Genomic DNA, 26,260 nt, shown 5'->3' on the forward strand with positions numbered 1-26,260 from the left:
GTAATCCCAGCTACTCGGGAGGCTGAGGCAGGAGAATTGCTTGAACCTGGGAGGTGGAGGTTGCAGTGAGCCAAGATTGCACCATTGCACTCTAGCCTGGGCAACAAGAGGGAGACTCCGTCTCAAAAAAAAAAAAAAAAAAAAAAAGAAAGAAAAATTAGAAGAAAAGAAATTTTATAGATTCAGATTGGTCACGAGTAGTTAGTTTATTTGAAATATTTTTCCATCAGCGCTACCCCAGGGCATTAGGTTTGGTGATTCTGTTTCTCCTTTTATAAAATGAAAATTCTAATGTCTCTCACAGTTTTACCACACAGAACAACACAGTGCATATATCCCTGTAAATAGTGTTATTGATCAGAAGAATTGGCACTAGCGAGTCTCAAGAGTTAGAGGAGCAATTATACTCAGCTCTCTACTTTTCTGAAACATAATTATTACATAGCATTAAAAACATTCTTCCAAACAGGGACCATTGGGTTCAATGGATTGCTGATGATATTTATTTTCCAATAAAAGCAAGTTATTGAAAATACATCCAAGAAACATTTCTGCAATCTTCCTCATATATATTGTGTAAAACCGAGGGTGGTGGGGAGAATCTTTAAAAAGTACTGAACCCAAGAGCTGGGTGTAGAACCTAGGCAGGAAATGGTGTTATAATTCTGAAAAACTGACAATAATATGTGCCCCAAGGTAGTAGTACATCTATATATAAGTAGATTGTCAAAGATGTTACAAGACCAAATACGTGTCTAAATCAGAAAGCGATGCTATGTTCACAGGCTTTCTCTTAAATGGCTGATGTAAAGCACTAAAAAGACTTGAAGAGAACAGGATGAAAAATAGGCCTATATCCTTGGGCACGTGATACTGTGCCTGTGTTTACATAAAACACATTTTTTTTTTTTTTTTTTTAAGACGTAGGGATTTGGAGGCCAGGATTAAAAGATCTAGAATTTCCATTATCCAAGTAAAGTGAGTTCTAGTTCATGACATTTGAGATTCAACTGTCACGGAAGAGAGAAGACAGAGAAGACTGGGCCTACTCTGACTGTATCCACTGGTTTTAGCTTGAAAAAAAAAGCACAAATGCTTATTTTTAACTTTGAATAAAACAGAATAGAGAAAAGAAGGAAAAAAATGGAGAAAGAAAGAAAGGAAGGAAAGAAATGAAAATATAAGAACAACACTGTGTTTATCCTCTGGAAACTATGCATTTCTTTTTTTCTTTTCTCTCTTTTTTTTTAATTGAACACTTAATGAATTTGTATGTCATCCTTGCACAGGGACAATGCTAATCTTCTCTGTGTCATGCCAATTTTAGCGCATGTGCTGCCAAAGCGAGCACCATTTCTTTCTCTAAACATCTTATAGTAGTTTAAAAAAATCTTGGCACATCATTTAGTATCTCTCCAAATGCTGTCCAGGAAGTAGTAACTAATCCCAATTTACCACAAATACCAATATTCCATTGTTAAGTAGTTTTAAGAATTATTTAATAAAAACTCAGAGATATAAAAAAGGAAACTGAAAATTATTAACGTATAACCATCTATCCCTGAGGGTAGGACTTAATCTCACTTCCCTTCGTTAAGTTGCTGTCCTTAAACATTTCTGCAAAATGTTCTTTAGTTTGTGCAAAGAATTACTGGTGCCACCTGTAACCCTGGGGTTCCACTAGCAATTTCAGGAAGAAACTTTGAGCTATGATTCCTATTGGTTTATGTGTGCTTATCTAAGCTCAAATGATTTTTTAATTAAATGTTTTTGTGTCCTATACCTACTCATTTATGTTTAAAATGGTCCATCTGGATGACATCAAGGAGGCTGTAAGCCTTTTGACCCAATGTAAAGTGTCCAAATGTTCAAACAAGGCAGTGACAACCCCCTTTGGGATAAGAGAAAATTTAATCCGGCTTTATTGGCTTGGATCTATACCTAGAAAGCCTTGCCACTGGCATTTAGGCATTTGGGCACACAAAAAAGAGGGAGTTTAGTAGCTGAAGTGTGAATAAATTTTCTGGATAACTAGTTTCTGATTCAATAATGGTAGAAGAGAGCACTAGAATTCTAGCAAAAAAGATACATAAAAGCTAAAATATGTTTTCAAAAGTGAGCAAATAGTAATCTCTCTTTTTTAAAATTTTTGTTATCCATAAATCCTAGGGTTTCTGGCAAGAATTCTTATTATCCATAGCAGAATTTTAACTACCCCTAAGGAAATGTAGTTATCATCATTTCTGGAAAGATGTCTTTGATCAACTACTCTCTCACCTGGAGCACAAACTAGGCCCTGGGAACAGCTTTCAGGTAGCTCCTGAATGGCATTTTCAGTAGCTGCTAGGGTAGTTTAAATATAACTCATTACATAAAACTGGAGCCACAAAGGCTGTAACTGCTGGCTGGTGGGAATTGTTTTACTGAGCAAATAGTTTAACAAACATCCATCCTTAGCAAACATCCTTGAACCAAGATTAAGTTCCTGGGAAATTGTGTCACAAAAATAAGTTCTATTATTTTTCTAAAATCTGTGAAGTTGATTTTTTCCTTGGGGTTCTAATATTTAGATTTAAATTGGATAATGGTTTATTTTACATGCTTTCTTAAAAGTGCTGAATATCTTGACCATTTCCGATGGGAAACCATAGTTTATGTGGTCTTTAGGGACGACCACGCTCCCTCATGATATACGATTTTTCCTAGCTACTAATTGAAGTCTGGGATGGGATTTAGGGAGTTCCAAGGATCTGGGCTATTTGTAGCCACGACATTTAATAACCTATTCCAAATGATATTCTACTTCTACCATTATAAGAAACTGTCTGACTTTTAAAATTCTCAAAAGATAGGTTTCCTTTTGTTAAAGATATATGCATATGTGTGTGTATATATATGCATACACACACACAAGAAGCTTAAAGATTATGTAAATATATGCATTGTGTAGCTGAACACTGAATAAGATTAAACTTAAATATATATATTATATATATACACACACACAATAAGTTTAAAGATTATGTAAATACATGCTTTGCATAGCTGAACATTGGATCTGCAGCTCAAATTCATTTCAATAACAAAGAAAATATATTTGGTACCTACACAAATAATTCCTTGAATATGGTTACTATTTTATAGTTTCCATTTCATTTGATCCTCACAAAAACCTTGGTATGTGGTTTATCTCCATTATACAGAGCAGGAGATTGAATCTTACTAGTGTTTGATGATGGACTTTGAACTTTGGAGTTAGTTAATAAAATTTTGAAAAACAAAGTGTAAACAAACAAGAAAAAAATGGTTTAAAAAATCCATTTTGGAGTGTTTTTAATTGCTCTTGTCATGAAGAAATTATTCTTCTTTTAGTAAATGTTACAAGATTATTTTTACAACTCAGGGAATTAAAAAAAAAAAAGGCCAGACAAATAAACAAACAGAACCTTGGGGAGAGGTTGATGATAGCAAAGATCACTTGATTTTGTGTATGGCTAGTTATCTTTTCTTTTCCAAACACACAGCACTCCAAAGGCATCCTATCTGTATAATTAGTCCAATGACCCCAGCTATGGCACAACTCCTTAAGATGATTCTGTATTGATTCTTGTGATTCTCAGGCTCGTAAGTAGGACTCGGGATTCCCAAACCTAGGCCTTTCTTGTTTCCATCTCAACCCTGTAGGAAGTGAACTGTTAGTAAATCTTATTTCTCCCAGCATGTTCGTAGTCCCTTCAACAGGAATCAACAAACCATATTCTTCAACTTACTGGCTTAGTGCTGAATTTCCTTTCATACGAAATTCATCATATACTATCTGATTCTACCTGTTTGTGGTCGTTTTGCCATCTTTTTAAAAAGTTTTCTTATACTCATCAAATGACTTTTTCTGTATTAGAAAAATACTTTATCCGAAATGTGACATATAATACTATCAAGAACCAATGGCGTCTAGCAGTTACATTTACCCACCACAAATAAAACTCCTGTTTGTTTCAGGGTTCAGTTAGAGAGCTAGCCAAACTGCAGTCATTAGTCTATAATAACTCAAAGGCGAGCATTCTTGGGAGTCAAGCTTGGAACGTCTTCTGTCCCCTTAATCATACATTTTCCATCTCCTTAGGGAGTGGTGAGAATGATGTGCAGTTACCACTCCCACAGAATTAGTCTCAACTCCCAGCTGGGCCCTCGCCCCCAACTTTCTTCATTGTTAGTTGTACTTTTAATTTTTATTTTTAGGGCCACCATTCTTCCAGCCAATGATGTGTGAGCAGGGGAATTTATTATGCTCTGGTGAGGGAAAATAATGCCTGGAATTCTTGTCATTTTCAAGTTACTAAAGCAGTACTTTGAGAGTTAATTTTTAAAATTTTATGTCATAAAGAAAACTGCTTCTTTTTTTTCACATTTTCTGAGGTTTTTCTGTATAAGTAGCTACAGGAAAATTCATATAAATAAAGTGAAAATGTCAGTATAGGCAAAAAATTAATTATTTTATTTTAGCAAGATGTATCACATATTTTTCTTTTTATGTGTGCAAGTATTTATTTTTTTCAGAAAGAGAGGTGGGGGATGCAGTCTTGCTGTGTTGCTCAGGCTGGTCTTGAACTCCTGGCCTCAAGTAATCCTCCCACCTTAGCCTGTTAAGTAGCTGGGATTATAGGCATGATCCATTACATCCAGTTTATGGATCATGTGTTTTTCTAAGAAACATGAAGAAAACGTTGTTTTCTATATTGGCAGATGTTTAGAAATTTCATTTCTATTTAGAAATGGAATGGCACCCAGGCTGGAGTGAGTGGCTCAACAGTGGCTCACTGAAACCTTCGCTTCCTGTATTCAAGTGATTCTCCTGCCCCAGCCTCCTGAGAAACTGGGTTTACAGGCGCCTGCCACCATGTCTGGCAAATTTTTGTGTTTTTGGTAGAGATGGGGTTTCAGCATGTTGGCCAGGCTGGTCTCGAATTCCTGATCTCAAGTGATTCACCCTCCTCAGCCTCCCAAAGTGCTGGGATTATAGGTGTGAGCCACCCCACCCAGTTGGAAATTCCTTTTTTTTTTTTTTTTTTTTTGAGACAGAGTCTCGCAATGTTGCCCAGGCTGGAGTGCAGTGGCACAATCTCAGCTCACTGCAACCTCTGCCTCCTGAGTTTAAGCAATTCTCCTGCCTCAGCCTCCTGAGCAGCTGGGACCACAGGCACGTGCCACCACACCTGGCTAATTTTTTGTATTTTTAGTAGAAACAGGGTTTCACCGTGTTGGCCAGGCTGGTCTCGATCTCCCGACCTTGTGATCCACCCACCTCAGCCTCCCAAACTGCTGGGATTATAGGCGTGAGCCACCGCGCCCGGCCACTATTCGTATTTTTAAATATGATTAAGGGATTATCTGGAAGAGTTGCATGCATTGCTCACAGTTCCCTGGGGAAAAAGACAAAGCTTTGGCATTCCCAGTGGTTAGCATGCTGACTGGTGTGAAATTAGTTCTACACAGGCAGCACCGGCACACACGAGAGCAAAATTATTTTTCTTGGATTTGGGTGTTAGTCAAACATTGCCGTCTACTGGCTGGCTGCTGCAATTACTTCTAAGAAATACAAAGAAACCAATTTATTGCCTGCTCTCAAAATTTGCTGTCTCCACCTCTAACAATCCACATTAAATAGATTAATAATCCTTCTTTTAAAGCATAACTTTTTTGATTCCTCTATATCCCTAAATATGTATGTCAGGAGTATTGATGCAGAGAGGATATTTTGATTTCATTTAAAACAAGCCTGAAATTTGCCCTAGTAAATAATGAACAGTCTCATTCCAGGCAAGTTTGTGGCTTTCAGTTGAGATAAATAAATAGGAAGACCTCAGTCTCACTTACGGCCATGCCTTCTTAATTTGGGACAATTTGGTTTATAAAGGCAGAAGAGTCATTGTATTCAGAGATAACAGAAAACTTGCAAAAAAAATGGTTGACTTTTCATGAAAAAAATTTGCAGAAAAATTGCTTTAAAACTATATAAAATAATAGAAAATCTACAGATTGGCCACTAATCTCGGTTTGGTCTTTTGCTAATAAGGGCTTTCCTCACTTCTACGAAGCAAAAGCAGAAGCTTCCAATTCAGGATCCAGACATTTTGGCATTTTTTTCCTAACCATTTAACTGGAAACCTTGGTGCCTGTGGCCTTTGGCACCCACAGAACTATGTTGTGAAGTATTAGCTCAGCAAGCCCAATAGTTTACTCACACACTACGGAAATAGCTGGGGTGACCAAAATGTAAACCCGCCTCTATTTGCTGAAGAATTAGAAATGAACACAGCCTTCATCCACATTCTCTGAGACTACACTGTTTTAGGCATACATATGCAAATGTTGAACTTCTCTGCAACCAAAAGACATTTAATTTATGTTCAATCTAACCTAGTTAATTACAAACACAACAAGGTAGTTAAAGAAACCCTCAGTTGAAAATGATGCAGCTGATGCTCTGGAGTTTTTTTTTTTTTTTCCTGTTTGGTGGATTCCATTCTCAATTTTATTTTACATTTTTTTTCCGGGGTGAGAGGCCATTTTTTATTCACAAAGAGTTTATTGTTATAGTAAACAATGGTGAATCATCAGCATCTGTCTATGTTTGTTCAAGGATACCTGAATTTAGATATGAGGGTTGACTTGGCAACTTGCCCATGATCGCACAGTTAATTCTGAGTCAGTTCCCGTTTTCACACTCACCCCTGTCTCAGGCATGTGGATGGAGAACCTGGGTCATGATCATGCTCATCGAGCTCTTCCTGCCTCTTCCTCTCCTTGGGCACATTGCTTCTGGGAATTTCATTTTCCTTATCTCCAAAGTAGACATAGCATTACTTCTCTGCTTTACAATGTGGTCATAGGGATGAAAGAAGGCTTAAATATGTTAAGCACTTGGCATACAGTGAACACTCAAATTATTATTTTTGTGCTATAGATATCATCAGTTCTTATTTTGCAGACAACCCAAATTGTGTACCAAGGGAAGAAATTTTTCATCGAGTCATCACATATAACTCCCTAAATGTGTGCTGGTACTATCAAATCACTTTGTATATTATTAGAGGTGTATATTAAACTTTTGTTTTGTGCTTAATGTTGATTTTGGAGAAGAATGAAGTGACATTGCAAAAAAAATTTAAAAAAAAATCTATTTACATGGGTAAAACTTGTAGCTTCCCTACTTGATTTCGCCTCACTACTCTTGAGTGCTGAAAGGTTTATGTTTGTTTGTTTGTTTGTTTGTTTATTTATTTATAAATAGAGACAAGGTCTCACTATGTTGCCCAGGCTGATCTCAAACTTCTGGGCTCAAGCCATCCTCCTGCCTTGGCCTCCCAAAGGGCTGGGATCACAGACATGAGCCACTGCATGTGGCCAGGTTTATGACTTTGACTCTGGTTTGTGAGGCCAGCTTTGAAAAAATGGTAGGGATCTTCTTAAATAACAAACATGCTTATTGCTGTCTGATTAATATAGAATCACAGCAGTGGCAATTTTTCTTTATGAACAGATACCTTTCTGTGCTGTAATGCTGTAGGGCCTTTTGGCCACATTGACTCAGTTGGACAACAGTAATATCTGTAATATCTAAATGAATTCTTAACAGACATCAAGTTTTAAAACCTAAGACTTTCTAAAATTATAAAGTTGATTCTAATCTGGACTGGGGGTCTGCCTGCCTTGGGCTTACTTTCTCTAAAGCTCTGTGCATCATGGACAAAGTCACCAAGACTGTTCACCTGGCAGTTACAGCTATTCTGGAAGGGAGTGTCTGGCATGGGGATGCTGGATAGCTACTGTTTGTCAAGAGGCTGGACGCACCTTTGATGAAGGATCATTACCTTCCCAGAATATCCTTATAATTCCCTGATGGGTCGGTTACATTTTATCACTTCCTACTGGTCATTACACCAGACAACTTTCAAAGACAGGGCCTAGCGTGCAGGTGGACAGCAATATAATTCAGGCAGGAAAGAGCTGCTACTGCTGTGTCACTATGTGCTACCTCTAGAGATACAAAGAGACTGTTATACTAATCTCTTCTAATCGGATACTGCAGCTTCACAGTGGTAAATTTAAAAACTAAAGAACAATGAAATAGATGCAAAATGATTCTTTATAATTTAAGAAAATACAGGGAAGCAGTGGTCTGGGTAACACAAAAAATGGAAATACACCACGCCATTTATATTTGACTTTGGCATGCAGAATATAATTTCTTCTGCCCCGAGGGCATGCCTGTCCTGGTCATGTTTTGTTTGACAGACATTAAAATCCATTTTCAATTCATGAATATATCAAACCTGAACATTACAGAAAGTTGATCAAATATACATTGAAGACCATCATGAAAAGCCTCTCTACATTGATTTGTGTTATTCTGAATTAATTTGTGCTTCATGTCACTGAGTTTTCAAGGAGGTTTATGAATAGCCCATATGTTATCGTTGTGCATAAATCAGCCTGTGATTCTGCTCATATACAAGTCCATGAGATCCTAATGAGTATTTCTGAGGATTTTAGATTTAGTGTAGTATTATAACAATACCTGCCTCATAGGCCTAATCTTAGGATTAAATGATTAATATAGATAAAGCAACATCAACTATTATTAGGTAAAAAGTGGTAGGAAGAGCTACAGAATAAATGAGAAAGATGATGTATAATGGTCATGAAATGTGAAACTCATACATTGAGATTCCCTAAAGAAATAAGCTGTAGGTATTTATTAATTTATTCAGTAATGAGTTACTGAAAACCACCTATGTCCCAAATAGTGTTCTAGGTGCTGAGATGAGCAGTGGTTAAACAGTCCAAATCTGTATCATGGAGCTTACATTCTAGATGACATGCAAAGTCTGATTTCTTATTATCTTTAAAACACGCTTTTGTTAGTTTGCTATTTTATTTTTGGCCATTCAAAGAAAGGCTTCGCACAGGAATGAATCATTTTATTTTTATGTGAATAGGAATTATCACCTTTTAGTTTTCATTTTTTTTTGAGACGGAGTCTCGCTCTGCCACCCAGGCTGGAGTGCGGTGGCGCTATCTCGGCTCACTGCAAGCTCCGCCTCCTGGGTTCACACCATTCTCCTGCCTCAGCCTCCCGAGTAGCTGGGACTACAGGTGCCTGCCACCACGCTCGGCTAATTTTTTGTATTTTTAGTAGAGATGGGGTTTCACTGTGTTAGCCAGGGTGGTCTTGATCTCCTGACCTCATGATCTGCCCGCCTTGGCCTCCCAAAGTGCTGGGATTACGGGCGTGAACCACTGCGCCCTGCTCATCTTGTAGTTTTCTACCTGTGTTCTCTCTCCTATGAGACTCTAAACTTTAAGGGCAAGACTGGTAATTGGCTAATTTTTCATCTGTGCCCATGCCTCTACAGTGCCTTCTTGCAGACAGCATGTAAAAAACTATACTTGCTGAATGGTCAACCAAGTCAAGTAACAAATCATGGAACTCTAATTCATTATTTTATAGTCTCTTTTCCTACTTATCTAAACATAACCAACAGTACAAGGTGATGAAGATAAGCACCAAATTAGTGAAATTTTAAAATGCTCTATGAAAGTTCCACAGAGAGGGAGTTCATTTTGGGTTACACTGAATAAAGAAGAGAGAAAATGACTTATTTGAAGAATAAGTAAGATTCAAGTAGATGGGGAGGAGGGGATTATTAGTGGACAGGTGGACATTTTCTACTTGGAAGAATAAGAATGCTCAAGAGCCTTGGAAATTTTCATTTTATTTTGCAGGCAATGGCCAATTAGAGAAGGTTTCTGCCTGGGAGATTGACATGTAGTTTAGGTGAATTGCCACCAGCCTTGCAAAAAAGAACAACACAGAAAAGAAAATACTAGAGTATATCACCTGTAGAGAGGCTGAGTTTATGAAACTCTCATTTCAGCTGCACACACGTGGGTAAATATGTTGTAGGTGAGGGAGCAGGTCTGGAAGCGGGTTTTACTGAAACAAGTTCCAACATCTCTAAACTAGAGCCCCTAATGCGATTCTTTTCTAGTGAGCCATTGTCTCTTTTCTCCATGCCAGAAATAGTTGTAATCCCACTAAGCAACTATATTATTTTTTTTATCATATCCACACCAGTTTGTCATATATAGGGACCAGATTGTGTTTTGTCAAAGACACACACACACACACCACACACACACACGCGTGTGCGCACAAGGAAGCAGATTGATTGTATTCAAACTGTTACTATAGGGAGAGCACCTCAAATCCAGAGATCAAGCAGCTTGGCAGGGTAGTGTTACTTTAGAATTTTATAGAGAGGAGTAGAAAAGTTATAGGTGAGATGATTTATAGTTGGGATTGTTTTGCAATCAGGAGAAGTCTCATTCAAATATCTGTAAGGCAAAAGTTTAGCTCTGTCTGGCTAGTTTCAGAAGGACAAACAGTTCAAATCTCAGCTAAATCATTCGTGAGACAAAGAACAGGGAGTTGAAAGGTCTGTGTCTGTGCTTGTCTGCAGCTTCAGGCAAAAAAGGAAAGGTCTGTATCTGTCAAAGGCTCAGGTAAACAAGGGAGCCTTCATGGGTCTTAGGGAAGTCAGGAGAAAGAGTGGACAGTGAGTCTTATCTGTGTCTTAAGGGGAAAGGTAGTTCTTTTCCTTAAGACATTTCCTGCAAAATAAGAGTGGGGAGATTTCAGAAAATAAAAGGTTGGGGGAATTTCTGAACTATACCTGCTTTCCAGAAGCACAGAGCTCAGATAAAGTTCAGTGTTATCACTGACTTTAAAGGGCTGACTTTAAAGAAAGAAAAGACCCAAATGTCTGGCCCATTTCCTCCAAGTAAGTAAACTTAAGAGCATGCCTCCAGCTAGTTCCTTGGATGATAACTGATGTTGGCTAACATCATTGAGGATATCATTCTGTAACAGGTAATTTCTTTTTAATCTGAGAATAAATGGTACTGGAATAGATCAATTAAAGTGAATTTACTTGAGCCAGGGCAAAATTTAATACAAAATAGCAAAAAATAAAAATTAAAAAAAAAAAAACAACTTTGAATGAAACTTTATATTGAAACTTGAAACTAAAAATAATGAAAATAAAATTATGTTACTCATTTAATAAAATGCAGTTTGTAATTGCAACTCGAAGTTAGTTTTAGACAAAGAATGGATGAGATGTCGATTTGGGTGGGTTGGGGAGCATCACTTTTCTGATACATTTGCATCATAGCTCCACACAATACTCTTCTTGTTACTTGTGATTGTCATAGCACAATTCTATAGAGGATACCATTAGCAAAAAATATTCAAAGCATCATTAATTTTCTGAGATGTCTTTCACTTCTTTGGCATTCACTTCACACTATTTTGGGGTGCTTATGTGCCCATCTCTTCTTGATTGGATAGGTGGTCTAATTCTATTAAGCACTCATTTGTCAGTGGCTTTGCCTGAAGGATTCCAGTGACCCTAACTTTACCTTCCCTTACATCAGATTTTTATCTTTTGTGACATGTGTGATGTCACCTTGTAATTGATTTGTGTGGAATGTATTGTGTTACTAGATATTTAAAACAAAGACGTTGACCCAGTGTGTGGATTAAGTGAATACAAGCTGTATTGGTTTTGTAATAAATATTTTTCATGATGATGACCCTTATTGCTCTATCTAAATTTCTAATCATGAAGACTCCCAAGAAGAAGACTCCACAAGTCACCCTTCAGCATTTTAGATGCTTTATTTTATTTAATTCTCACTTCAACTCTGCGGGGCAGGTAGTATTATTATCCCCAATACACGGATGAGGGAATGGAGGCTGATATGGTTTGGCTGTGTCCCCACCCAAATCTCATCTTCAATTGCAGTGCCCATAATCCCCACGTGTTGTGGGAGGGACAAGGTGGAGGCAATAGAATCATGGGGGCAGTTACCTCCACGCTGTTCACCTGATAGTGAGTGAGTTCTCACGAGATCTGATGGTTTTATAAGGGCCTTTCCCCCAACTTCATTCTTCTTCTTCTGGCCACCAAATGAAGAAGGACCTATTTGCTTCCTCTTCCACCACAATTGTAAGTTTCCTGAGGCCTCCCCAGCCATGCTGAACTGTGAGTCAAATAGACCTTCTTCCTTTATAAATTACCCAGTTTTGGGTATGTTCTTATTAGCAGCATGAGAATAGACTAACACAGAGGCTTTGATAATTTGTATGATTTTTCCAAAGGCAGAATTATCCAATGGCAAAGCCAGGACAGGAATCCAGGAGTGACTAATCACAAATTTGTGCTCTGTGCTGAAATGGTATGCCAGCCTCCTTCTCCCTACCGAGTTCACCCATTTTTTTCCTACCCTAATTTTTCCTTTTGCCTGGATGTCCTTATCTACTTATTAAAAATTAAGTTGTATCTTGTTATATCTTTTTTAGCCAATTTAAGCCCTTTGTAGAAAGAAAGAGAAGTATATATGCTTTTTTTTTTTTTTTTTTTAAGCCATGTATCTTTTTCAAGGTTATCTGAAGAGAAAGTGTGCTGGTTATGCACACTCCAGGTTCTGGAGTCCTATAAGCTGGAGATCAACTTCTGGCTCTCTGTCTTATTAGCTGAGTGACCTATGGTAAAGTTAAAACTTCAATATCCTTGCTTGTGAAATAGTGGGGTTATTATTACTCATCTCATGGGATTGTTTTAAGATTAAACACAATAATACCTCTAAAGTGCTTCGTGTTCTGCCTTTTTAATGGAAGGCTCCTGATACGGTTTGAGTCTGTGCCCCCTCCCGAATCTCATGTTGAAATGTAATACCCAGTGTTGAAGGTGGGGCCTGGTGAGAGGTGATTGGATCATGGGGGCAGTTTCTCATGATTTAACACCACGCCCCTTGGTGCTATAGTCATGGCAGTGAGTTCTCATGAGATCTGGTTGTTTAAAAGTGTGTAGCACCTCCCCTCGCCCTTCTCCCTCTTCCTCCTGCTTTGGCCATGTGAGATGCCTCACTACCCCTTTGCCTTCCACCATGATTGGAGGCTTTCTGAGACTTTCACAGAAGCAGAAGCCACTAGGCTTCCTATACAGCCTGCAGAACTATAAGCAACTTAAAACTTTTCTTTATAAATTACCCAGTCTCAGGTATTTCTTTATAACAGTGCAAGAATGAATTAATATAGCTCCTGATAAACATTTCCATTGTTTTTATGCTTACAGGCAAATAAGATAGACAGTAAACAGTGTAGTAAACTGGGAGAATCAGCCCTGCTTCATTCTCATTTCCACTACAGCTAAATAATTTCATTTTTATCAATTTTTAAGTCACCAAAAGGAGACAACCATTTTTCCAGGTTGAGTGGATTCTTTTTTAATTTTTAATTTTTGTTTTTTGAGACAGAGTCTTGCTCTGTCACCCAGGCTGGAGTGCAGTAGCGCGATCTCGGATCACTGCAACCTCCGCCTCCCGTATTCAAGTGCTTCTCCTGCCTCAGCCTCCTGTGTAGCTGGAGCTACAGATGTGTGCTACCATGCCCAGCTATTTTTTTTTTTTTTTGTATTTTTAGTAGAGACAGGGTTTCACTGTGTTAGTCAGGATGGTCTTGATCTCCTGACCTCGTGATCCACCCGCCTTGGACTCCCGAAGTGCTGGGATTACAGGTGTGAGCCACCGTGCCCAGCAAGTGGATTCTTTAAAATTTATGTTGAAGATGGAAAGAACCAAGGTAGAAGTAACCGGGGTTCCAAGATTTTATTAAGTGCCACATCAGCCTTGAACTCACTACCTCCAGGCTTCCTGTCCTGGTAAGAGAAATACATTATTTTGTAGTTAAAGTAACAGCTATTTTGGTTTTCCTCTTTCTTTCAGGCAAACCCATTTTAAACTAACGCAGTGGAAATAATTGTGAGCAGGAAAAAGATTTTATGGATTCCAATTATGTTTTGCAGTCTGCAAGTCAGCATGATCTGGAATGTCTATTTACTGTGGCTTTTTGTTTCCTTGTTATGATAGTGTTGTATGTCTATGGGATAGAATAGTCTTTTAATTCATAGACAGCACTTATTTTATAGTCAAGAATTGATAGGGTTGGGGATAAGCTAGGAAGCACAAATACAATTTGCTTTTTATGATTTTATCTTATTCTCTATGAATATATATAATTTCCTAATCATATATTTACACACACACACATACACACAAATAAATATAAATTTTTGGTTCCCAAGTGTATCATTTCTCCAGTTATCAATTTTGTCTGAAATGTGGTAGGACCTGAACTACCAAGCACAATCATTGAAATTATATATTTCTCTTATTGACAAATGTTATTACTGGCAATGAGGAAAAAAATGTACTGGGTTTTTAAAATACTTCTACATATTTTTTTAAATGTTTGGGCTTTATTAAGAACTCATCAAAAAAATTCTAATCCTTTTCCTTTCTATGTATAGTTGAATGAACACACATGCACACACATGCCACAAAACAAAAACAAAGTTATCCTCACACACAGGATAGAAACCAAACCAAATCCCAACACACAGCAAGATGATAGGGAGGGAAAAGTACACAGTAGCCACAAAGAGCTTTTTTCTTTTTTTCTTCTTTTACCTTCATTACTGTCATCCGGAGTAGTGTAGATGGAAGCCAGGGTAAATAAGGAAAAGATAACAAAAGCCAATAAAATGAATGCCATTTCCAAGTTGGTGTAGGGAAGCTCCATGAACTGCCACCAAAAACTTCTTCACCTACAAGAGAAATACAACATTGGCTCAGCATACTCTAATCCAGAGAGAGCTTGCTCAGCAATGATTTATTTTAGAATTCAACACGTGTGAGATTTACTGAAGCTTGTTGAAATACTTCTGTGTACCTGGAACAATGTATTTGGCACTGGCAAAAATGAAGTGTGCTCTTGTTTTGAAATTTGGCATACAATTTCACTGTGTAGATTGGAAGAGAGCCTAGAAGTCTGAATGGCAGAGTCAATTTACCTTTACACACCTTTGTGAGTTTTTCGACACTACTCTGGGAATAAAGATAAGGTATGCTGACATGCAATGAGCACTTAAACAGGACCACACACTTGAAAGAGCTTGAGCTATTACCTCCTTTAATCCTCATAATAACTCTGTGAGATACCAGTATTGTCTCCGTTTCATAAATGAAGGAACTGAAGCACTACGATGTAACTTACCTTAAGTTATAACTCTAGTATATGGCAGAGGTGAAACACCAACTCTGGCAATCTGGTTACAGAATCCTCACTCTTAGTCAATATACTACACTGACACTCGACTAACCAACTAACCAACCAACCAGCCAACCAATCCCAAACCCACCGTAATGGTTAGGATCATGTTCTGCAAAAGCGTTAAGTGGGTTGATTGGAGAGGAGTTTTTATGTTAGGTAGTAGGAGATACAGTGGGTTAAGCCAAGGATATTGGAAAGAATTTAATGTCAAGATGAGAACTTAGTCTTTTTTCAAATGATATTAGAAGATGAATATAAGGTCCTTGGTAGTACAGAGACATGATGAAGCAGTATTTTGAGAATATTAATGGCATCTCCATGTACAGGAAAGAATGAAGGAAGAGACTGGTAACTGGAAAAAACTCAGAGTGAGTTTTAGCTCTGTGTTAGGATTTTAGCGGGAAGGAGAGAAGGGAAGGGATAAAACTAAAAGCCGATTTGATAGAAGGGAAGAAGGATCTTGGCAGCTTGTTGGCTCTATGGGGTGCAGAGGGTGTCCCAACATTAAAATGAAGTGCGGGAAGGAAGAGGAGAAACAAAGATCACTGGGAAAAAGAGGCCCCCAGAATCATGTGTGAAACCCGTGGTAGAGAATATTAGTTCCTCAAACTTCCTTGTGGTTACTAGGGATGCAGATGCACTGTCACGTATTCGGCCATTCATCAATATTTGGAAAATGAATTGATCATGCTTATGCTTCTTCAGAGAATATGAAGGCTATTAACTCTGCTAAAGCAGCACAGAGAATACGGTTATTTTTACTATCAGTTTTCTGTGAGGACTCTTTCCTGAAGAAAAAAATAAAACTAACCGGGCGCGGTGGCTCAAGCCTGTAATCCCAGCACTTTGGGAGGCCGAGACGGGCGGATCACAAGGTCAGGAGATCGAGACCATCCTGGCTAACACGGTGAAACCCCGTCTCTACTAAAAAATACAAAAAACTAGCCGGGCGAGGTGGCGGGCGCCTGTGGTCCCAGCTACTCGGGAGGCTGAGGCAGGAGAATGGCGTGAACCCGGGAGGCGGAGCTTGCAGTGAGCTGAGATCCGGCCACTGCACTCCAGCCTGGGCGACAGAGTGAGACTCAGTCTCAAAAAAAAAAACAAAAAAAAAAAAACCTAAAAACAGAAAAGAAAAAATTGTGCCCTCTAGTGGTTTTTAAGTGCTATAGGTGGGAGAAAGAAGGATGAATTGCCCACACTCTCGTGTTACCCTGTGCTCATGCAAAATGGTTTCTCCTATTCTCCGGTTTTGTCCTACGCCTAGAATATCAACAGACTTAAGGTACCTGTCTTTGAGAGGAGGCAGTTGTTAATGTTTTCTGGACACATAGCTCATATGTGGTGATTCCCTCCCTCTCTCCCTTCCTCTGGCAACCTGGTTACAGAATCCTCACTTTTTTTTTTTTCTTGTTTTGAGACGAACTCTTGCTCTGTCACCCAGGCTGGAGTGCAGTGGTGCGATCTCGGCTCACTGCAACCGCCGCCTCCCGGGTTCAAGCAGTTCTCTGCCTCAGCTTCCAGAGTATCTTCTTCCTTCCTCTCTGTCTCTCTGTCTCTCTCTCTGTCTCTTTCTCTTTCTCTCCTTTCTCTTCTTTCTCTTTCTCTTTTTTTTTGAGACAAAGTCTTGCTCTGTTGCCCAGGTTGGAGAGCAATGGCATGATCACAGTTTACTGCATCCTTTTGGGCTCAAGCAATCCTCCCATTTCAGCCTCAAGAATAGCTGGGGCCACAGACATGCACTACCACCCTCAGCTAATTTTTTGATTTTTATGTAGAGACAAGGTCTGGTTATGTTGTCCAGGCTGGTCTCAAACTCCTGGGCTCAAGCGATAGACCCACTTCTCCTCCCAAGTGCTGAGATTACAGGCATAGCCACCGCGTCTGGCCCTGTGATGAGTTATTTCTAGCTCACTATCCTAGATACTGTCATTCTAGGCATAATAAACACAAAATAATGGTCTTTGAATTTTCAGTAGAAATTGAAAGTTGGGGGAGAAGACATAGTGGGATAATAGATATTGTCAGACATCTATGACTATGGAACTTGGAACCCAACTACCTTCTTGTCACGTGCTCAGGGCAAACAGCCCTTGACCAGGGGCTCTCCACAACTATGCCCTAAATTCCAGAAAAGGTGATTTCTGCATAAATAAACCAGCCAAGAGATATTTTCTAAATGCAAAGATGATGCTTCTGGTGCCTACACTGTTCCCGTTCTTGTGTATCCTTGACGGAGCATCTGAAGAACAGCTGGTTGTACAGCCTGCATTTCTTCCTGGGATGTGTATCTGTAGTCTGTTCTCTGGACATTTTCTCCATCTCAGCTTACTTGGTGCAAAAATGTATCACTTGTTCCCCGCAGCTTCTCTAAGGGTTAGTACCAACTGAAATTATTATCTAGTAACAGATAGTAGGTAAATCATATTCATTTTTGTATGATAAAAATTAATCGAACTCCTTTTATCATACCATATATTCTATCACATTTAAGCTTATCTAAGCTTAGTTAAATTAAAATCATTTACTAGTGACTAAAGCATGGTTACCCTGATATGTCATTATTTCTTAGATCATTTAGGAAACAGATTAAATTCAGACATTATCTTCTTGATTTAAGGAGGGAAATGGGTCATTAGACTATCCCAACCCTACCATTCTGTATTCCTCCTATCCTTCAGCATCACGAAGGGAATGATCTTTATAAATGGAAATCAGATTCACTCCTCTTCTACGTAACTAGCAAATGGCTTCCCTTGGAATAAAATTCAAACTCCCAGTTCTTCCCTCCTAGGCTCCCATCACTTGCCCCGCATCCGTCTGATGGTAGCCTGTGTGACAGTTTGCATGCTCCTGCACTGACCTGGCTCGTGTACCTTGCCCAGCTAAGCTCATCCTCTCTTCCTTCTGCCTGAGAATCTCCTCCACATTCTCATTTGTCTACTTTCTCTGTGTCTTCTCTTCAGTTCAAGCACCACCTCCCCACAGAGGCCTTTCTTGACTTCTAATCTAAGCACTGTTTTATTCTCACCACAGCTATTCTCCATTGCATTATTTTTATTTTTATTTTTTTGAGACAGAGTCTCGCTCTGTCACCAGGCTGGAGCGCAGTGGCACGATCTTGGCTCACTGCAAGCTCTGCCTCCCAGGTTCAAGTGATTCTCCTGCCTCAGCCTCCCAAGTAGCTGGGACTACAGGTGCGTGCCACCACACCTGGCTAATTTTTTGTATTTTTAGTAGAGATGGGGGTTCACCGTATTGGCCAGGATGGTCTTGATCTCCTGACCTTGTGATCCGCCCGCTTCAGCCTCCCGAAGTGCTAGGATTACAGACGTGAGCCATCGCGCCTGGCTGCATTTTTTTGTTATTGTTTCTTTGTCTGTCTTTCCCCATTAAAGTTCTACGAAAACAGTCTGCTTTGTTTACCTCTGTACCTATAGGACTTCGAAGAAATGACTGGCATATAGTACATTTTTCCGTAAGTATTCATTGAGTGACCATAAACAAATGAATGGATGAAAGCAGCACCGAAGAAGGCAAGTTGATGCGAAAATCTGAATTTCGCAGCTGTGAATGGAAACTCTGGATTGAAGATATATTTGGAAATCCCAGTGGCATCAAGCACTCTATTACTTGAGAAAATCCCACCCAGAGGACAAGAAGTCTATTTTGAAAATGACTTTAAGGTTTCCATAAAATAAGCAGCGTGGTTGGGACTGATGGTTTTTCTTGCGGCTGTTACTGCCCTCACGGGGAGGATGTGTTTCCTTTCCTTTGTTGCTTTATTTTTCTGTCTTCGTGGTTGCTGACTGAGCTCACTGCTCTCTTTGTGCACCATCCATTCATTCTCTTGCGGCTCCCTTGAGTGCTGTTATGATTGCTTGAGGACAGCATGGAACATGCTCTTCTTACTGGGCCCCATTCCTAATGTAGATGCTCTGTGCATGCATCAAGGGCCGAAGGGACTAGGTAAAATGTCTGCCTTCATCTAAAGAAAAATCTGCTACAGTAAAAATAAAGGGCTTATTTACAGGAAGTAAATGCACTTTTCTGGGCAGTGGGAATTTAGTGTTTTGAATTCTTATAGCCTGCTGTATTAGAAAACTACGGGCTGAAAAAAATTCTGTGAGATACTGCAGTGCCCACTCCCCCACTAGCCTTCAAAGGCCTTGTGGAAAAAGTGTAAAGGCTACTAACCAACATGTGTGCCTCTTCTGTTGCTTGCTGGATTTATCTGCTTTTTTTTTTTTTTTTCTGAGACAAAGTATCCCTTCCTCCTTTAAAAATTCTGAACAAGACTCACCTGACGCATTGAATGCTTATCTAATTTAAATAATCTGAAACCAGTGGCACTTTTTTCTGTTTTATCTGTAGGCGTGTGGATGGCTATACCAGTAATGCTGTCACAGTGTAAATCCTGTCTACTAAACAAAGCCTTAATTATCCCATCCATCTGTGAAATGCCAACAACGCTCATTAGTCTCTGCGTATGGTTTCTGAATTATGTATTCACCTTGAAGGCTCATACAGGCAGAAATCTGTGTTTCTTATTTACTCCCTGACACCAAGTACTTGGCAAATCACACTTGCTGAATGACAAATGATGTGACCCAGCTCCTGTCATTGCTGTCCCTACTTGACATTTCAACCTGCTGCATGTCTCTTTGATTTTCTCAATCTTTCTTTTTGGGTGGATCCCCTATCACGTTGCCTTCCTCTGTTTCTTGGGACAGTTCCATGTTTCAAGTCTTCTTCTCGTCAAACTCTGAACAAAAAGCCATCTTGTCCTTGAGAACTTTCCTTCAAATGAAGTTTCAGGTTTGGAAAGAAAATCAAAAATCACCCTTGTGAAGACACCATACAATGATTGAATTTTCCCTAAACTGTTTTGGTGAACTAGATGCCCAGCCTGAATTCCTCTAGTGACGAGGAACTGCCTATCATTGGAGGCAATCCGTTTAAGCTCTGGATAACCCTGCTCTTTGAAAACTCCATCGTTATATGAGCCAAAATTCTGTTCCTTTTAACTGTTACCATGTGATTCCTAAATACAGAACTAAAAAGCTCTTCTTTTATGAGAGGGGTCCTCAAATATTTGAGACCAGGACTTTGTCATGTTGCCTGGGCTTTCTCTCCTTTGTCTAGACAAATATTCTTCATATGACATAATTCTGTGTCCTTTGTCCCTTTTGATTTCTCTTTTACTTCTAAATCCCTCTAAAGTGGAGTAACCAAGCTGAAGGTAATATTTTGAATTAGGGTGACTAGATTCCAATAAGGCAACAACAGCACCCACCATATTTTTTTTTTTTTTTTTTTTTTTTGAGACAGAGTCTCGCTCTGTTGCCCAGGCTATAGTGCAGTGGCGTGATCTTGGCTCACTGCAACCTTTGCCTCCCGGGTTCAAGTGATTCTCCTGCCTCAGCCTCCTGAGTAGCTGCGACTACAGGCACATGCCACCACGCTCAGCTAATTTTTGTATTTTTAGTAGAGACAGGATTTCACCATGTTGGCCAGGATGGTCTTGATCTCTTGACCTCGTGATCTGCCCACCTCGGCCTCCCAAAGTGCTGAGATTACAGGTGAGAGCCACTGCGCCCCGCCACACCTACCACATTTTAACTCAGTGATCTGCCAATGGTCTGGTTGCCAGTCAGGCCTCATTTAAAAAAACCTATAATATAGGGCAATCCATGCCTCCAATGATAGTGAGTTCCTTGTCACTAGAGGAATTCAGGCTAGACATCTATTTGACCAAAACAGCTTAGGGAAAATTCAGCAATTGTTAGTTTTCAATTTATTTAATATCACTTTCTGAGTTTCTAAAGGATTATTTAAAAATTATAGTTATTAATTTTTGTGATTATAAACATGATTATAAATAATATGTTGAAGAATTTTGGAAACTAAAGATAGATAGCTAGATATAGCACTTCCTACCTACCCTTATTTTTCTTATTTCACAGAATGTTTGAAGATTCCTTTGCTTTATGTCACCCACAAGTTTCCCCCCCCAATTTTATTGAGGTATAATTGGCAAATAAAAATTTTATACAGTTAGGGTGTATAATTTGATTTTTTCATATATACACATGCCCACTAGGTTAACAAGCAGGTGTTCTATGCCTTCTTTTAAATCTTGGGCAAAAACATTGCCTGAAACAAGGTTATCTTTTCCATAAGAACAAGCTAAATATACTGTGATTGTTGAATTTGCTTAACCTATAAGCTTAGGAGACTGGTTTGAGTCTTAGGGAGGATCACATGTGAAATACAGAACTTTGAACAGTGTCTGGCATTTGGTGAATGCCCAATCATACAATCATTGAGATTCATCCCCCTTTCTGTGTCCACTAGAAATTCTGACGTTTAATTCACCATTGCAGATTTATTCTTTAAAAAGTATTTTTCTTTAATTTTAGGCTGAATTTCTATTTGGTTCATTTTTAAAAATTCTGAGATTGGAAATGTCTTTTAAAAGACATTATTCTCATCCTTCCTGATGTACACTTTAGTTTTCAATTTATTTAATGACACTTTCTGAGTTTCTGAAGGATGATGTAAAAATTCCAGTTATTAATTTTTGTGATTATAGATAATATAACATGTTGAAGAATTTTGGAAACTAAAGAGAATAGGAAATAGGAAATAAAATCATGGAAGGGTTTGTGTTTTTATTTTGGTATTCTCATTTAATGAATTGAATTATTGAGGCAATGGGCATTTATAAGGTTGGAAGAAGCATTGCCAAATTTGCGAGTCTCTGAGGTATAGGTTTACTAAAGTTCTTTTCCCCTTCATAAGGGTATATACACTGTATTTAACGTTGTGAATAATAACTTTCATTTTTTTCTTTATGCCTTTTGTCTTTAACTAGATATTCATCCCCTAAGCAAAATAATTAGAATTCTTTTATGCTTGAAAAATATTAGATCTCCAAAGTCATTTTAACTTGGAGTCATTAGAGCTTTATTTTTGTCCAAGGAGAGCATGAATTCAGGTATCTTCAGGTTCTCCCCTTTGCATGTTCTTCAAAGCGTTTCATTCTTCTAGGTAGAGTGGAATCACATAAACTCACCCACAACTGTGTAGCTCTGATGCTCTCAATCTGATAGATGAAGTGCGCACTGAATATAAGCAAATGTTCTATACATTGTTTTATAGCAGCATTGTGGGCTCTCATTAGATACTGAATCCCTCCCTCCCTCCCTCCCTCCCTCCCTCCCTTCCTTCCTTCCTTCCTTCCTTCCTTCCTTCCTTCCTTCCTTCCTTCCTTCCTTCCTTCCTTCCTTCCTTCCTTCCTTCCTTCCTTCCTTCTTTCCTTCCTTTATTTCTTTCTTTCTTTCACGGAGTCTTACTCTGTTGCCCAGGCTGGAGTGCAGTGGTGTGATCTTGGTTCACTGCAACCTCTGCTTCCTGGGTTCAAACGATTCTCCTGCTTCAACCTCTCAAGTTGCTGGCATGTGCCAGGACCCCCTGCTATACATATGTTTTTTTTGTATTTTTAGTAGAGATGGGGTTTCACCCTGTTGCCCAGGCTGGTCTCAAACTCCTGACCTCAAGTAATCTACCTGCCACGGCTCCCCAAAAAGTGCTGGGATTATAGGTATGAGCCACCATGCCTGTCCAGATATTGAATACTTTCAATCATTTGATTGAATTAAACATTGATTCAATCATCTTGGTTGAATTAGATATTTGTTAAAATAGAAGAAGGCTTTACTTGGAACATTATACCTTATTCCCCATTCCTTGACTTTCTATTGATGTTAGGTATATCTCCAGTCTTTAGAATCCCTAACATTTTGCAGAGATTATTCTGTTTTTGCCCATGGTTGTTATCCATTTAAAGGAAGATATATTTATAGTCCCCTTTCAGTCATAAACTTCACACCCCAAAGTTCCTATTTAAAGTTGCAAGCAGTTTCCCATTTCACCACCACTAGACCCTGCAGAGTGAGCTCTGTGTGAGCCTTGGGGGTGGTGGCATGTGGAGAGGTGGGGTGGCTCTCTCACATTTCTCCTCCCTCCTGCCGACATTGGCTGAGCTAGCAGGAGCTCTGGAAGTGGGAGCCGACGCAAAGCATCAGAGACCTGATTATTTATTTTTTTGAGGTGGAATCTCGCTGTGTTGCCCAGACTAGAGTGTGGTGGCGGGATCTCGGCTCACTTCAACCTCTTCCTCCCGGGTTCAAGCAATTCCCTGCCTCAGCCTCCTGAGTAGATGGGATTATAGGCATCAGCCACCACACCTGGCTATTATTATTATTATTATTATTTTATTTTTAGTAGAGATGGGGTTTCACCATCTTGGCCAGGCTGGTCTTGAACTCCTGACCTTGTGATACACCCTCTTTGGCCTCCCAAAGTGCTGGGATTACAGACGTGAGCCACAGTGCCTGGCCAGAGACCTTTATGAACAGGGTAGAGATTACCTGTCGCAACCCAGGTATAACTATGACAGTGGGCCACTGGGCTGCTGGACAGTAGAACTGACCCAAATCCTTGCAACTACGGACTCTACTGTAGGCATGAGGAATTGACTGTGGCTTCTTTTATAATGTGTATCAGTGTCGTAATTTCTATTTTGCTAGGTTTCAAAGGGCAGAAACTGTAACTATCTTGCCAAGGTTCAAAGGTGATTTATGAATTTTTTTTTAAGATAAGGATGAATGGCTCAAGAGTTAAGATGATTATGTAAAGAATAGAAATCAATTAAAGAAAATTGTTCTATTTGTTTCCTAGAACTCTTAAATGAAATTGTTGATTTACTTCTTCATAGTAGAAAGAATATTTCTCTGACAAAGTTATGCTATGGCATAAGGATAAATTATTATTAAACCTGTGATTTTCTTTTAAAAGAAAAATTGACACTCAAATACTACTATATTTGAAAATATGGTTGGTTTCAAAATGGGAAGAATAACCAAGGCACTTAAGCCTTTGGCTTAGAATGGCAATAAAAAATTTATCATAGATGGGCAATTGGCTTTGAGAAAATATGTAATATTTCTAAACTTCAAGAAACTTAAGAGATTTCAGCGGACAAAGATCTCATGCATCCTTGGACTTGTACATACTATTTCTCAAACTTAATGTGTTTAAAACAGAATTCCTTCTTTATCTCACCCCCTTTATTTCCCTTTTCATTTGACAGCAGCTCCATGTTTCTAGTTGTTCAGCATAAAATCCTCAAAGTCATCCTTGACGCCTTTCTTTCACAGTTCATATCCTCTTCTATCAAGAAATCCTATTGGCTTTATCTTTTTTTTTTTGAGGTGGAGTCTCACTCTGTCACCCAGGCTGGAGCATAGTGGCATGATCTCAGCTCACTGCAACCTTCACTTCCCAGGTTCAAGTGATCCTCCCACCTCAGCCTCCTGAATAGCTGGGATTACAGGTGCCTGCCACCATGCCTGACTCATGTTTGTATTTTTTTTTTTTTTCTTTTTTTAGTAGAGTTGGGGTTTCACCATGTTGGCCAGGCTGGTCTTGAAGTCCTGACCTCAAGCAATCCACCCGCCTCGGTCTCACAAAGTGCTGGGATTACAAGCATGAGCCACCAGGCCTGGCCCCTACTTGGTTTATCTTCAACATACATTCAGAATCCCACCACTTCCCCTGCAACTGCCCTGATTTGAAGCACTACTACTCACAAGGTTGAATGAAATAGGGTCTTAACTGATCTCTCAGCTTCTCCCCTTGCTTTTCTTGTCTACCCTTAAGACAGCACTTTAAGATTGTAAGGCATACTACATTGCCTATCTGGTCAACACTCTATTATGGCTCCTATTTCACTCAGATTAACAGCCAGCATCCTTGTAAATGTCCTGTTGGAAGACCCTAAATTATCTGGTCCCGCTTTGTCTCTGACTTTCTCTTCTACTTTCCTCCCCGTCATTTGCTCCATTCTCGGTGCACTATCCTCCTGGCTGTTGCTCCTTCACTCCAGGCATGTTTCTGACAGAGGGCCTTTGTACTGGTTATTCTCTTTGCCTGGAATGCTCTTTTCTGGAGACCTGAATGGCTCACCCGCTTACCTCCTTCAAGTCTTTGCTCAGACGTGTTACCTTCTCAGTGTGGTCTACTCTCACCATCATATTAAAAGTTGGTATTCCCCCCAGTCTCCTTAGCCTGCTTTGTTGTATTTTTGCAAAGCAATTATCACCTTCTAATCTTTACTTATTTATTATATTTATTGTTTAGTATAATAGAATTTAAGCTTCACGGAGGCAAGGATTTTTGTGTGCTTTGTTTGCTGAGCCTAGAACAGTGCTTGGAGTAGTACCTGGCTAGTAGGAGGAGCTCAATTAGTATTTACCAATATGATTCAATGAATGAATGAATGAAGATCTAATGAAGTGGATACAGATTTGCCTGGTGGAATGATTCCTCATTGATAGGGATATCTTTAGGTCACTATAAAAATAAATTTGATAGGGAGTTTAGTTGAATGGAAAAAGCTTACCCATTAGAGTCATACCTGACTCTAGCCCCTGGCACTTACAGATATAGTTTTTGTATTTTTAACATAAGAATAGTATCTATTCTCAGGGTTGTTGTGAGGATTAATTAACATATGTAACATACCAAATAAAGTAACCGATACATTGTAGGACCTCACAAAATGATAGCTATTATCAGCAGTCTCCTCTTCCATGGAAAGATTGTGAGGAGCTCTCACAAGGTGAGTGTGTTCTATCAAACACTTAAGGAAAAAAAAATTTACATAAAATCAGAAAATAGAGGCAGAGGAAACAATTCCTAATCATTTTATGAGGCCTGAATTAGTTCTGATATCCAAAACTGGTAGACATTACAAAAACAATAACAAAAGTAAATTGCAGACTAGTATTCTTAATGTACATAAACACAAAAATCCTAGTAAGATGATAGCAAATGAAATCCAGCAATGTATATAAAAGGATACTATAATGAGTAAGTAAGGTTTATCCCAGGGTCGGCTTAACATTTGGGATTCAATCACTGTAATGTTCTCTATTAACAGAATAAAGCAGAAAACCT

At 39.0% G+C, this 26,260-nt stretch overlaps 1 non-coding gene across 1 annotated transcript; it reads right to left on the reverse strand.

The window, feature by feature from the left end:
• Positions 1-1,244: 1,244 nt before the first annotated feature.
• Positions 1,245-1,351, reverse strand: LOC116274266. Its single transcript, XR_004182902.1, has one exon. It is a non-coding gene; the product is annotated as a U6 spliceosomal RNA (small nuclear RNA).
• Positions 1,352-26,260: the final 24,909 nt, after the last annotated feature.

This window comes from Papio anubis, chromosome 3 (genome assembly GCF_008728515.1).
Source record: "Papio anubis isolate 15944 chromosome 3, Panubis1.0, whole genome shotgun sequence".
NCBI lineage: Eukaryota > Metazoa > Chordata > Mammalia > Primates > Cercopithecidae > Papio > Papio anubis.